The sequence below is a fragment of the Stegostoma tigrinum genome, chromosome 3, assembly GCF_030684315.1.
Source record: "Stegostoma tigrinum isolate sSteTig4 chromosome 3, sSteTig4.hap1, whole genome shotgun sequence".
In the NCBI taxonomy this organism is placed as follows: Eukaryota; Metazoa; Chordata; class Chondrichthyes; order Orectolobiformes; family Stegostomatidae; genus Stegostoma; species Stegostoma tigrinum.
The window spans coordinates 36280284-36294438 of NC_081356.1; the positions used below are offsets into that span (position 1 = coordinate 36280284).

At 36.8% G+C, this 14155-nt stretch overlaps 1 protein-coding gene across 7 annotated transcripts in view; it reads right to left on the minus strand.

Moving 5' to 3' along the window:
• Positions 1-14155, minus strand: part of lingo2 (leucine rich repeat and Ig domain containing 2) — a 933051-nt gene that overhangs the window by 619752 nt on the left and 299144 nt on the right. For 5 of the 7 annotated variants that reach the window (XR_009445446.1, XM_059644477.1, XM_059644476.1 and 2 more), the window contains exon 2: positions 8567-8635. The gene's annotated coding sequence lies outside the window, so the exon portion shown is untranslated. Of the gene's footprint in view, positions 1-8566; positions 8641-14155 lie in introns of all 7 variants that reach the window. The other 2 variants (XM_059644460.1, XM_059644464.1) reach the window with 1 other exon arrangement.

Sequence of the window (14155 nt, forward strand, 5' to 3'; positions counted from 1 at the left end):
GGTAACCAGGTTTAACCAGGGCGGCACTGTGGCTCAGTGGTTAGCACTGCAGACTCACAGCGCCAGGGACCCAGGTTCGATTCCAGCCTTGGCTAACTGTCTCTGCAGAGTTTGCACGTTCTCCCTATGTCTGCGTGGGCTTCCCCCAGGCGCTCCCACAGTCCAAAGATGTGCAGGCTAGGTAGATTGGCCATGCTAAATTGCCCATAGTGTTCAGGGGTGTGTGTATGTGTTATAGGGGGATGGGTCTGGGTGGGATGCTTCATAGGGGGGTGTGGGCTTGTTGGGCCGAAGGGAAGCTAATCTTAATCTAGAACTTCTCATATCTTTGACTGCTTATGAGGTTAGCTGTTCAGACAGAATGATTGAAAAAGCATCAGTATTTTAATCACAAACATAGGAGGTGGCTGAAATATTTCCTCTCAGCGTCAAGCAAAATTCATTTCTCTTACATTACCCATTTACACACAGCGCAATATCAATCTCAACTATTTCCATTAGTAAGAGGGATTTGCTGCACAAATTAGAGCAATGAACTGCAATCCTGTAGCTAATAAGATTTCAGTTACAACTAGATTTTGGGGCCATCAACAAAGTAGTACACAATTACAATAGTAAAGGGCTTATTTCAAGCCAGGCAGCAGAGGAGTTACAAGAGAGGTACAATAACAGACTGCTATCTAGCTTGGCATTGCATTTATGTAGGCTGCTTTTTGAACTTCCACAGCAGTTATCACCACAGGCAGACAAGAGCCTCATGTTAATGCAAATAGCTCGGTTTAATCACATAACTCAGATAATGTCACCATTATAACCTCTGTTCAATGTTGGAATCATTTATCCCTTACCTAACATACTAGACCTCAGAGAGGTGCAGAACCACAAGGAGGTGAATTCAATAGCATTAATCTTTTCCTGTGGCCCCACATGGAGATCTTGGGTATCTGAATGTTTACTCCCCTTCCACAACAATCACCCCACTCGATATCTCCATCACATCCACTTTTACCTGGACTTATTGGAAACCATTATGAAGTAAGCCTGGAAAGAAAAGACAAAAGGTAGGCTGGTGCAAGAATGGCCTTTGGAGGGTGGGATCAAATCTTAACTGACACCTAACTTTACCAAGGAGCAATTGAAATTACACGACCATGCAAAGCCAAAATTATGGCATGCATCTAAATATAATCTACAGCTATGTTCTTCATGAACAGACATGGATTCTTCAGTTATTATTGAGTTGCTAGCTCCAGATAGGCGACACATATCTCTGTGATCAGATCAATTTGAATTACAATAGACTTTTGTCACCTTGGCTAAATTACATCCAGTTTCCTTCTCTGTCTACTCCTTTACCCAAACTTTGTCTTGAGACTTTGCTGATTTATTTTCCTTTTGCTCATGTTTGAAATGAAACTTATTGTATGTGTTTGATGGAGTAGCTATTGGTTTTTAGGCTCAAATACTTTTATGGCATTACCTAAATTCTGTTGATAAATTCTGTGAATTCAATTGATGGCAGTGAATCTTAACTGAATGAATCATAGAATTCTTACAATATGGAAGCAGGCCATTGAGCCCATCAAGTCCACACCAACCGTCCAAACAGCATTCCTCCCAGACCCAAACCCCAACCTTACCCTTGTAACCTTGTATTTCCTATGGCGAATCCACCTAACCTAAGATCTCTGGATACCATGGGCAATTTGGCATGGCCAATTCACCTAACCGGCACATCTTTGGGCAGTGAGGTGAAACTGGAGCACACAAAGGAAACCCATGAAAGAAATCTCCTTTTTCCCACTTGGCACTTACCATCACCATTGAAATCTGCCATGCCAACATCAATATAATATGTTGTTTTTTAGATTAAGAATAAAGTATATTAGAGAGAGGTTACGTGGTTCGCACTGTAAATGCAATAAACATACCTCAGTATATAATGTGACATTTTAATTTCTCTAACTATACATCTATAATTTAAATTACTACTTTGGTCAAAACAGGATAGTTACACAATGATCTGAGATAAGAAAGATTTACCATGAGTGCCCCCAGGCATGAAGGATTAATTTATGTGGAGAGTCTAGAGGCGCTGATACTGTTCTTGATCATTAAATAGAGATTGTTAGATGATGATTTAATCAATGCATTCAAAATTACAAAAGATTTTGATGAAGCAAATATAGAGAACCTTCCAGTTTTTGGGTTTGATGATTCTGTAAATAGACATTTGATGTAAGCACTGATGTTACAGTGACGTCAGTGTGTTGTGGAGGTGCCGATGTTGGAATGGGGTGGACCAAGTCAGAATTCACATGACACCAGGGTATAGTCCAAACGGCTTATTTGAAATCACAAGCTATTGGAGCGTAGCCCCTTTGTCAGGTGAAGAAAAGGGGCTATGGTCTGAAAGCTTGTGATTTCAAATAAACCCGTTGGACAATAAGCTGGTGTTGTGTGTCTCCTGACTGTGACCTCAGTTGTCATGCGTTAGTGCTCCAGTAAGAAGCTGGAAACATACAACCTGTCTCTTCACTTAAGAGTGTAACAATAATCATACGTTAACAGTTACTAACAAATTACTAATAAGTTTCTAATAATACCTGAAGAATCCACATGAGAACATGATCAAACCAAACTGCTTCCATTGGCAACTGTTGGTAATAAAATGACAGATGAAGATAAGTGGCAGAAAATCTAGGGGAAATGAGATGAGCTTTTTATTTTTGTTAATTACACAACAAGTTGTGATAATCTGAAATACATTCCCTGAAAGAAGTGTTGGATATATCTTTGAAACTAGAATTGAATATTTACTTCAAAAGGAAAAGCAAGCAGGGCCATGGAAAAAAGAATGACGGGGTAGGACTATTTACATAGCTCTCTCAAAGAGGCAGCACAAGTGGAATGGGCTGAATAGTTTTTGACTGTACTTGGTATTTCTGTGAATGTATGAATCCCATAAGGTGCCTGTAATTGCAAGTGAATCAATTCTCCCTTATATCTCCGAATAACATTTAATCACAGATCACATAACACAGTTGATTCACAATGTGTTCAAAATGCACTGGGGGGCACAAAGTAGAATAACTACAAAAGACAGAATTAAAAACTTCAAAGCTTTTTTAAAAAATAAATTCTAATAGAATGAAGTACAATGGAAACCATTCAGTCCATTGTGCCTGTGTCAGCTTTTAGAAGGTTCTTTTCAATTGATCCCACTGCCCTGTACTTTCCACACAGCATGACAATTTTTTCACCAGTATTTATCTATTTTCTTTCAAAAACTTACCAGTGAAACTTCTTCCATCATTGTCTTAGGCAGTGATTTCCAAATCCCAATAATTGATGAGTAATTACAATTTTATTGAAAGAGTCAAATAGAGTCTCCCAACGCATTTCAGGGCCTTAGCTGGGAAACCATTTTTCATCTATGAAGAGTGTAATAGCCTGGTGTTGTTCTCACTCAAATGCAGTTTCGAGCAGTTCATAAGCATCTGGGATAGGAGTTTAGTTAGTATTTCCTTTGCTGAACCCACAGCACCACAAGGCAGCTAAACTCCCCCAACTGTACCCCACTTAAGCTTGTTTAAACCAGTACATACAGAACTGAATCATGATATAATCTGACAAGATCATTAGAATATATTAAGTATTGGCAATTTTGTTCCAGGGTGAGACACTGTTGTCAGATTTTCTTATGTTCTTTAAGTGTGATTAAAATGTAATTTAAATAAATAATTCTATTAAATGCGTATATGCTGCCACTCAGTAGTAAACAATGAAAACTGATAATGCTAATCAAATGTGACATATACTTTCAATCTTATTGGCACGTAATTCTATTAATCTGCTTGATACTGGAAGTGCTATTGAGATGCTTTACACACTACTTGAACTTTGGATACAATTGAAATATTAATACAATGGCATTTCATGGAAGTGTTGATGGATATTGGTATGTAATGAAGAAAGAAAGACCATTTTCCTTTGACAATGTCATGACATCCCAAAGTACTTTTGAACTGTATTATTAACTAATTTTGAAGTGCAGTTGATGAATGGAAACAGCAGCCAATTTGCAAACAGTAAGTTTCACAAACAGCAATGAGATCATGCATAGATAATCTTTCCTTTCATGATGTTGGTTGAAAGATATACATTGACCAAGCTATTAGGGGATCTTTTACATCTTACTGAGAGGACAAATCAGGCTTCGGTTTAATGACTTATTGCAACATTGGCTCCTTTAACATTGTGCCATGACTGTACATAATAGCAATGTTATAAGGTAGCAAAAGTTGTATATATAACAATATTATTAGAAAGTGCCTAATACAGGTAAACTCTTAATGTGCATTGTTTCACTGGAATGTAACTTATACCAGCAAAATAAATCAGAGCATAACATAAATATGTGGCATACTATGTGATTATAGCATTATATACACTTTCAATGCTCCAACAAAATGACAAATGGGCGCTGGAACATTTTATACCACTTTATGTCACTTCTAAGATTGTTTTGTATATTTGCTATGCTATTGGATTCTGACACATATTGTTAATTTTATTAGAATGTGATACCTGCTAACAATGCGTTTGGAACATGCTACATACTTAAAATATTACTCAGATACAATACGTGCTGACACTGCTGTTACACTTATTTTGGCAATGCAATTAGTCAATGCGGTAAGCTTGGAAATGTTATTAAAATCTAATATTTGCAATTAATCTTGTATATATGTTCCCACCAGAAATAAGATGTAATAAAATTGATAATATTAATCAAATAAGATATAAACACTTGCTATTGCATCAAACATAATTTTATTAGAATGATATGCACACACACAACACTACTGAAATATTGCACATACTATTTAAATAGATCTCATAATGGCAGTGCCAGTTCAACTCAACTTTGTGTGTTTAGACTTGTGCATTTTGTTTTAAATGGGCATCTTTTGAACTGATAATATCACTGAAGAAAGAGGGGTAACTGTAATTTAAGTCATCTGACTAAGTAATTGTTTACTTCAATATCCAAAAAGATTAGGAAATTAACTGTCAAAGGAATGAAAATAAAGTGTAAATTAGAATGGGCAATATATCAAATCATCTGCTGAAAGAAAAACATAGTAAGGGTAAAACAGTCTGGGCAGCAACAGAGAGAAACAGGAGGAGTTTAAAACTAAATTTGGTGAAACTTTACAACTAAAAGCTGAAGGAATATACACCATACTTTAAATACTTCAATTCTAATTTCGGAGATTGTGACTGTTAGTAATTCAATCAAATTATTAGAAGAACCCTGAGATTTGAAAGATCAACAGCTAACTTAGGCTGGTGAATTTAGTTTATTCTTATTGCATAAATAAAACAAATGCAAATGTCTTAATGCATTTCAAAGATGAGACAGATAGAATTACCATTCTCACAAAGTCAACAGCTTCCACATTCCACACGAATTCAATGTTGACTGTCACAGCTGTGCGCAGGTGAAGTTGTTGTGGAATTTGTGTATCCATAACAGTGCGTTTCACTGACAACACTTTTATTTTTATGCATATTATGAAGTTAACATAACTGAGAGGTCTCTGCTAATAATTTTGAGACCTGCATTGAAATCCAATCTTAGTAACTGGGGAATATAAGTTCAATTAAATTAAACTTAAAATTTAATTACATTTTATTAAATTAAAATAATTAATTGGTTCTAGACTGAAAAGCCACTGCAGGTTGTCCTTCTCTAATCTGATAGTTTTGGGATTTGGCTTGAGCAAGATGAGATAATTTGTCAAATCATGTTTGTTATGTGGGAGTCAGAATATTTAATACATATTATTTTATATATTTGTAAGAAAAGTCAGCATAGGATTCTTTAGATCACCACTGGGCTGTTCTGTGTCACAATGAACCCCTGCAAGTGGCTGCCAGTGTACAACCATGAGAATGTAACTGGCAACAGAGGCAAGAAACTTTCAGCGGCTCTTCGTCACATCATCTGCATCTTTAGCAATGCCTATTAGTTCACATTGCTTATCAATCAGATGTTTCACAAGTCTGTTCAGCATGGAATTGTTTTTATTCTTCGTGAAGTCACAACCAGGAATACTTCAATGCAACATCATCTGAACTTTATGCATTGATCTTGTCTTATTTACAGAACATGAAAACCAACCACCAATATTCTGTGGAAAAAACTGGTACTGGACTTCGGAAGTTGACAGTCCAGACAGTACTGTGTCAGTGAGGTTCAAACCAACAGTTCTTTTGGAGTATTATGTGGGAAAATGCAAATGTGGCATTTTGGCTAGAATAATGGGAAAGCAGTGTATTATTTAAATGGAGAAAGAGAGCAGGAACAAAAGGAAAACAAATTGTTGTAGAAACTCAGTAAGTCTGGCAGCATCTGCAGAGAAAGCAGAGTTTTTGATTTGAGTCTCGATTTTACAGAAGGATCTGGGAATCCTGGTCCGTGAATCACTTCTGATAAGCATGTAGATTTTTCAAAGTGATTAGAAAGGCAAACAAATGTCGGGATTGTTGCAAGAAGAATGGAATGTTAAAGTTGAAAAGTTTCACTGCAACTATAAACAACTTTGGTGTGACTACATTTAGAATGACAACTGTGAACTATTTTTGCCTCCTTTGAAAAAGAAATACAGTTGCATTAGTAGTGCAGAGAAGATTCACTTGTCTGAATTCTGGGACAGGAGTGTGGAGGAGAAGATATTCTTGTCAGGAAAGGTTGGACCTGCATCCATCAGAGTTTGGAAGAATGAGAGGCAAACTTACTTAAATACATAAGATCCTTCTCTCACAGAAGGTCATTAGGCTGTGAAATTCTGTTCTCCAGGAAATACTGGAGGCTTGGTCATTGAATTTATTCGAGGCAGATTTATTTTGGATTGACCAGGGAGTCAAGGCTTACAGGAGCCAGATAAGAAAGTGGGGTTGAGGCCACAACCAGCTCATTCATGATCTTGTTAAAATGGGGAGGGGGGGCAAGCTTGAATGATTGAATGGAATCCTCCTGCTCCTAAATCTTACGTGTCTACGGTGACAATGCAACTCCGACATTATCATAAACATCCATTTGGTTCACGGGTGTGATTCAGGGCTAGAAATATACCATCCTTATCCATCACGACCTTAATATGACTCCAATCCACAACAATCACTGAATTATGTTCAAGATAATGCCTCAGTAGTATCTTCTTTTGGACAAGTTTGAATAAATAGAGAATACAGGCCAGCCTTCCCAGCTGGGAAGGAATGAAATAAATGTGATTGCTCACAGCACAATGGCAGTATATCTATTTTGGCAGAACAGGGAGATAATGTGGACACCATTTTCTCTTCGATCAGCCTACGTATTGCTCAGAGACTGTACAGATGATGAATCATTAGAAATGAGCTCTCATTCACAGGAAGGGGCAAAGATGCTAAATTAGAGCAGAAACTTAAACTCATAAATGCTATTTACCATCAACATTGATCCACAGGAGGACAAGCACAATGTAGCATCACAAAGCACTGGAATCCCTCAGTATATGTCAGCAGCCAAAACTCCTGGTATTATTCTTGTTTTCTACCTCATCCATCTAATTAGCTTGGCAATGAATAATATTTGATGTGCTATACATGTGTAAACTCTCACATCCTGGCCTTCCCAATATTAATAAAGCCTTGGCACCCAAACTGCATCAGAGTGCTTTGCTCAGTAATTATGTTGGGCGTTATTAAATTGCCTCTGTCTAATTTGTAATGGAACTCCATCAAAATAGGGAATATTGGTTGAAAGTGATGATGGGCAGCACAGCCAAATAGAAGAATAAGGAAAACATTGGAAATAAGATAAATAGCAAAATCAGGAAAGAAAATAGCTCCCAAAATTGTTCTATTTTAGCCCTACTTCCCAAAAAAAATTCAATTGGTCAATAGTAAAGTGTTGAAATGGAACAGTGTTTCAACATCATTACGATGGTTTGATTAAGCATTTACTATTATTACTACTACTATTTCTTTCCTCCTCTTTATTTCCTTCAGAGTGTTGAGATATTATAACAGGGGCACAGTATACACTCTGCTATCTCACCTGAGTGACTGTTTTCAAGTTAAAGCTAAGGCAGGAACTGTTGGAAAGCTAATTGCTCATGAAAGTGTCACTACTGGAATTCAGCTAACCTAATTTGAAATTGGAAAAAGGTACACAGTCCCCGGCAGGAGTCGGTGGAAAGCAAAAGTAGAAATCCTGACGGCTTCTCCAATATTCTAGGTGGTTCTGTCAACGGCCATTCCAACTCAATAGTTAATTAATTACATTGTATGCAACAAATCTGTAACCTTTCTTCATTTACAAAACGTGAAGCATGGTTACCAACAAATCTATTCTCATTTCTAAAATGTGCAACCTTTCCAAATCCCTTCTTTGACTTAAGTAGCATGTACCAGCAAGCAACACTTACTAGTAACTCAGCACACACATGCATATGAAGAGTTAATATAATAAAAGGGCACTGTCCTAATAAAAGAAAGAAAAGCAGATACATACCATTGCAAATTCAGATCATTCACACTTCAAGTGTTGTTCAGTACTCTCAGAATGGACACCATCTTCTACCTGTTCTGGCCAAAACAGAGAGAGTTGAAGAATAAATCTCTGTCGCTGAAATCATCCAACTAATCCCTGCTTCAGTCATCAGAATTCTTTCCAGTGCAAGCCTTCTTTCTCCTTTAAAACACCACGCTTGCTGTTCATTCCTGATTCACCAGCCTGTGAGCACTGCCTGACGTTGCCTAATACTTGTTAAATTATAACAATTGGCAGCCTGTGTTTTCCATTCTATGAACTTCAGATACAGATTATTTTTCACAGCACATGGTTTCTACTGCTTTATTTATCTCGCCCTGTATACAAATTGGTAGCTTCAAATTGTACACAGACAGAAAAGTCTCTCATTACACAGCAACGTGCAGCTTTTAGTCAAGCATCCATTTGAATGTTTTACTGTTAATCAGATTAATAGAAGAGTGTTCAACATGGGCAAATACATTGTGGGGCAGGCATGATGCGAAAAGAAAATACTAAACAAACCTTTGGACACAAAGTGTTTTCTAGATCAAGTACAATTCCAATTGCTGTAACCACTGATACTCTTGCAATTAACTGTCTTTGCAGAAGGAAAAAAAAATCAACAGAATTGTGTATTTTTTTCCCCTGAAGATCTTGAAAAACTATATATACATTTGAATCTTGGGTTATGTTCCCTATTGTGGTTAATAGTTGCCATAGCAACAATCATAGCAGCAGCTGCTGATTTAAGTGTACAAAAATGTTGACTCTAATCCAACAAGCTGCTTTGTGTATCTGTGACATTTATTAAAAGGTAGGGGTAAAAATATGAAGCTATCTGGCCTTTTTTATTTTGTGTAATGCCAACGTTGTTCTGGAAAGATTTCTGATAGCATTGGATATTCCCTGGCTTAACTCATTTACTTATGCACATCACCTCCCCTCAGTGCCTTTAGCATGTCCATACATAGCTTCTCCACATGTTGGTACCTTTACATTCGCTAATTTATTAAAAATTGTGAATTGCTAACCTATTGGCTTGTTTCCTGACAATGTTATATATGGTGGTATCAGCTCCTCGGCAACTCTGTCCAAAGGATTAGCTGTAGCCTTTGCAATGTGGTGATCTTTTGTAAGTTAAAATCTGAAGTTAGGAAAGAAACAGTAAAATGTGTTGGAACATATTTGTAGCTATCGGTGTAATCAGCCCTACCATAAGAAAGAAATATTTACACAGAATTTAAAGCACAGAAACTATGCATTTGGCCCATGAAGGCACTTATGTTCTATAAGCCTCCTTCAATCTGTCCTTTCAGTGTTGCTTATACAAAAATGTTGGAACTCCCTCCCAAATGGCATTGTGCGTGTGCCTACACCAAATGGATTCTCATGGTTCAAGATGACAGATTGTCACCACCTTCTCGAGGGCAACTAAAGACAAGCAATAATTGTTTATCCAGCCAGCATAGGACACATCTCATGAGTGAATAAAAACAAAACTGATCTAACCCTATCAATTTAAACAATTTTGTTTTCTAATTGCTTATTGAATTAAATAAACCAAAAGAACTGCAGAGGGTGGAAATAAAAAAAAACAGAAATTGATGGAAAACCTCTAAGGAAGGGTCACTGGACCCAAAATGTTATCTCTGATTTCTCCTCACAAATGCTGCCAGACTTTCTGACCTTTTTTAACAATTTCAGTTTTTGTGTCAATGTTTATTGATCTACTTCTGAAAGGCACCTACACTATATATCTCAAATATTTATACCATTCTCTCGGTAAAGATGCTTCCCCTCAAATCCTTATCAGGTTGTTTAGTGGCCACCTTATATTGATGATGAAACTGAATTTTGAGAAAGGGTCAATCAAGCTGAAATTTTTAACTCTGATTTCTCTTTACAGATGCTACCAGACCTGCCAAGCTTTTCCAGCAATCTCTATTTTTGTTTTTGATTTAAAGCATCCACAGTTCTATCAATTTTTATATACGTTGGTGATGCCTAGTTATGTATTCTACATAAGCAGAAGCATTTGTGCTGTGTCCATCCTATCAAATTTCTTCCTAAATAAGAGATAACAAGGTGTAGAGCTGGGTGAACACACTAGGCCAGGCAGCATCAGAGGAGCAGGAAAGCTGACATTGCGGGTCTGGACCCTGATTTCTGAAGAAGGGTCCAGACCCGAAATGTCAGCTTTCCTGCTCCTCTGATGCTGCGTGGCCTGCAATGTTCATCTAGATCTACACCATATTATCTCAGATTCTCCAGTATTGGCAGTTCCTACTATGTCTTCCTAAATAATGCCTGTGGAAGTATGTAATACAACTAACTTGAACCTGATGAATACTAATATCTCCTCAGACTCAGCTATTGATTCTGGTTCAATGGCCAATTTTTACTCATGAAAAGTAAATTATCTAGTGAGCAATGGTCATTAGCATCTGCCTGACGATTGTTGCAGGCAATGCAAGATGCCAAAATAAATGAAACTTTCCAAATTCTAACAGCACATACTTTAACAAACAACACAGCAAAATAGACATGTTTTCAAGACTAAGATTAAACTCTGAATTTTAAAATTGGGTACAAAAATCACTCATATTTTTCACGTTTTCGTACTTTCAGAAAGAGCTCTTAATTAGTCTGCCTTTCACAGTCATTGTGGACTAGTGATATATTTCTTTACAAAAATCATGACCACTCCCTTTGACTTTTGACATCTTCATTATTTAATTTCTCCTGCCCTTTCAGGCCTTCACCCTTCATTTTTCCTCTCCCTCCTCCATTTAACAGCATAAAATTCATCACATTTCTGTCTCCCTTCTGTAATGAAGATGAGCCATATTGTAATCAAATTTCTCTCTCTACAAATGCTGTCAGACATGCCAAGTATTGCCAGAATTTTTATTTCAAAATTATATAAATCACACAAATTATCTATTTCATGCCTTTTTTGTTACTTTTTCATGGAATGTGAGCAATGTGGACAAGGCCTGCATTTGTAGCCCAAAGCAAAATGCCCCTTAACTGTGAAGCTATTTCACAGCATAGTTAATTGTCAACCACATTGATGTAGGTCTGCAGTTACATGTAGGCCTGACTAGTTAAGGGGGGAAAATTTCCTTCCCTGAATGAATTAATCCTTTATATCGTTGCTAAAACCAATCAGCATAGTATCATGGTCACCATTCATTACTTCCCATGTTTCTTGTAAATAATATGTGGCACATTTCAAATAGCATTTTTTTTAAAAAAGAAAGTTTACTGTTAAAAAAAAATTGGAGAGATACAGCACAAAACTCTTAACAGTGCCTCCATCAATCAATCATTTGTGATCACAGGAAAACATCTGTTTAAAAGATTTTGTCATTGAAAGGTAATTTTCTATTGCAGAATGCATTATGTCCCAAGGAACCTGGCTTATGATTCACTGGTGTTTGTATTATTTTTAGCATCTTGGTTGACATACTTTTTATGAATTTTCCATACTCAAAGCTTGCTCTGTACGGTGAGAGATGATTGTGTAGGCAATTCCAATGCATGACAGTCAAGATATACAGCAGAACAGGTTTTCTTATCAGGAAGGGTTTCACTATTATAAACTGAAATCGGTCACAATTTAAGCAAGTTATGCTTTATATTTGTGTGAATTGACTAATTTAAAAATGCTTAAACTTCATGTTTGACTTTCATTAGAAGCTGTCCCCCATTATACAGATAAACATAAACTGACCTTATGTTAAATGGTGTAGTTACAAATTGTGTCTTATTTGAGGGTCACTCTCATCGAGGCTAAAGCAAACAATGTCATATATTAACAGGAAATTCCATTCCAAAATACTGATTATAGAGTATTCAGTAATGAACAAATTGAGATGTTTAAAATAATTAAAGCAAATGAATGGGCTGGTAAAGAGAGAGGAAGAAAAACATTCCTCTGCCTAGGAATTTGGTTGCAAACCAAACACATCCAAAAAAATTTGAAACTGAACTGGATAATGGGGGTCTAGCGCTACTATCCAAAAATAAACTGGGATGGCAGAAGATGAGGATTGTTGGATGTGGGGAAATACAAGAAATGGAAATTTTCAATATTAAGGTTTGGGTGGGAAACCAAGTATTGCAAAAACAAGGTGGGTAAATGGACTAAAGATACAGTTAATCCATGGAAATTTGTACCAGATTCAAGGGGCTAAATGGCATACTTCAATTCCTCTAATTCTGCAGAATTATTGGCATTGACTGAATCAAATTCAAGTACAAAAGATATATGTTACAAACCTTACAATTTTTGATAAGTCATTGACTTTTGCCTTGCTTTGTGGATGAGGTTGTGTTAGAGCAACCCTGCTCCCAGTCACATTTTGTAAGCCCTTCTCAGTCACACGTGCCATAAGTCAACAAGAGTCAAACAGGCAATGGGAATATGGTGTGAAAGTGGCTAGTGGCAGTTTAATCAAAGCCACTCCACTGAATGAGGGATCAGCATTTGAATAGTTCCATGTGAGTAGGCTTTGAAGAAAGCGGTGATGACTGAGGTAGAAGGTGGGTTTTTTTTGATGCAGGTACGTGACACTGGAATCTCAACTCAGAATTTTGAGATCACTCCACAGATCCCATCCACCCTATCTACTTCTGCATTTGTTTTGGGTCCTTTGATTCAGAATACAATCTCAATTTTATCTGTTATGTACTCCTAAACTCATCTCCAGAACCAACACCCCCTTTATATATCACTATCAGTAAAAGTATCTACCAACTTCCTCTTCAATCTACAATTTCAGGGTCCATTTGACTTCACATCCCAAAATGTCCCTTCAAAACTTGTTTGCTTGCTAGGATTTTTAGTGACTGCATTTGATAACACGCCTACATGCTGCCTGATATTAAGATTCCATTTGAATATAATGTAGGGATATCTTATGGCTTAGCAGCTATAAAAATCTAAATTACCATTTACTAAAATAAATGTTTTGAGCACCAAGTTATCAAAAGAAAATAACATGCTAATTAATATTAAGAGGATATTTCTATGATCAGGCATGGAACATTGAAGTAAATATAATGAACTTGTCCACAATATCACAATGACAATTCAGATTCAATGAGCAGTAAAATAGGTAGAATAATTTCAAACGTCAATTATCAGCAGCATAGGCCATGTACCGTTATCGGCGTGTTATTGAACAATGAATCCAGAAGACTGGGAAAATGATCTAAGTTCACATCTATACTAGGACAGATGATGCATTTGACTGCAGTTTATTAAGGGCATTTGAAATTTAAGAAAACTTGAATAAGTAACAAGAAAAAGCAACTCCATGAATATTTCCATTCTCAATTCTGAGTCCATCGCCCAAATTCAAAAAATAAATTGAAGGGTTCAGGATCACCTTCAGCAGAAAAAGGTGAAAGCTTCATTTACCCCCATCATGAAATTCTGCACTTCCATTGAGGTCAAATCAATTCACTTCAGGTGCCATCAAGATAAGACACAGCAAAAAACATGGGTCCCAAAAACATTCCAGTTTTGGTAAAAAAGATAGCACACCAGAATTCTGAAGA